Source organism: Seriola lalandi, unplaced genomic scaffold, assembly GCF_002814215.2.
Source record: "Seriola lalandi dorsalis isolate HSWRI2012SDOR001 ecotype SW California unplaced genomic scaffold, Sedor1 jcf7180002054198, whole genome shotgun sequence".
NCBI classification, from domain to species: Eukaryota; Metazoa; Chordata; class Actinopteri; order Carangiformes; family Carangidae; genus Seriola; species Seriola lalandi.
The window spans coordinates 23634-25183 of NW_019524751.1; the positions used below are offsets into that span (position 1 = coordinate 23634).

General features: G+C 43.1%; 1 long non-coding RNA gene across 1 annotated transcript in view; it reads right to left on the reverse strand.

The window, feature by feature from the left end:
• Window positions 1-1541, reverse strand: part of LOC147819236 (uncharacterized) — a 3622-nt gene extending 2081 nt beyond the window's left edge. Inside the window, exon 1 of the long non-coding RNA XR_015437108.1 lies at window positions 1083-1541. This is a non-coding gene — a long non-coding RNA (uncharacterized LOC147819236). The remainder of the gene's footprint in view (window positions 1-1082) is intronic.
• Window positions 1542-1550: the final 9 nt, after the last annotated feature.

Here is a 1550-nt window from a genome sequence, read left to right on the forward strand (position 1 = left end):
TGCAGGATTTGGTTTCTCTGAGTGTTTTTACCTGAAATCTGCTTTATTTTTATTGGATCACTCAGAAAACAGTCAGCCAATCAGAAGAGAGACTCAGAGCCTCCTCTCTTCTGATTGGCTCACAGACCTGTTGTTACTAGAGCTCCAGAGAGAAGCCTGAGAGAGGAGATGTAAAACTACACTGACATGGTTTTTGGTTCATAAAACCACAAATATATTTTCTTATGGATCAACACTTCAAATAAAACACAGAAGAAGAGGAAAATATGGAGCTTTAAACCACTAATCAATCACCAAATCCATCAGTAAGCGGCGGCAGCAGTCTGTGGTGGACAGTACAGAAATCAGGTACTTGTACTTCACTTGAGCATATTGTGCTTCTTCATGCCTATTCTCCAACACATTTATCTGACAGCTCTAGTTAGTAATTACTGTCATTTAACGTACAAAACACATGAGCAGCTTATAAAACATGATGAATTAACACAGATACTTTGGATACTTTCTAAATTGTGGTATTACTACTTTTACATAATTAAAGGATCCTCCACCACTGGCAGTCGTATTAACATCTATTAAAGCTGCTGCAGTGTTTTGATCCTGTGTCTTGGTGTGTGCTAAGACTGACATTTGTCCAGCAGCACCACATCGAGCGGCTCACGGTCAAAGTCAAGCTGAAAGATGGGGGCGGCGGGTGGGGGGGTGCAGGGTGGAGGGTCAGAGGCCTGACGACAGCTGCTGCCCGCCAACTGAGACACAGCAACAGATTTAACCCCCATCTGCATCATTCAGAGCAGCAACCAGCAGACGCAGCTATTAATAACCCAGATCAGAGAAACACAGTATTCACACACACACACACACACACACACACACAGCGAGACCGGCAGCCACTCAGCTGCACAGCATAAACACACAGAACAACCAGTCAGTGCAGATCTGGATCAGAACCAGATCTGGTTCTGATCCAGATCACAAGTCTGATTAAATATTTTTAGACGTGATTGTTGTTGTTTTTTTTTCTCCATGAACCGAAACCACTTCATTGTTGTGAAAAGTTTCCTACTGATCCTCTGACAGACCAACAAAGCCTCTTTGTATGGGGGTCAGGCCAGTCTGGACCAATGGTAGTCCTGCATTCAAAACCTACCAAAGTAAAAGCACAGTATCAGAAAAACACTGTTGAAGTAAATGTACTTCCTGTAGATAAAGTATCACAGTAAAAGTACTTACTGCAGTCAGTATCATAGTAAAAGTACTTCCTGTAGTTACAGTATCACTGTAAAAGTACTTCCTGTAGTTACAGTATCACAGTAAAAGTACTTCCTGTAGTACTTCCTGTTGCAAGAGACCAGAATCTACAGAACAACAGTGGAGGACTGGGTCATGCTGCAGGGTGCGTTTAAGAAACCTGTAAATCCGGACATCTATCATTGTCTGTTGTTCCCTGCCGTGAGTCCAAGCTGACTACAGCTGCTGACCTCCATGAGAAGTAAGCTACAAACCTGTCAGAGCCCCCGTTCAAGCCCACAGGGTGAACTGTTAATGAA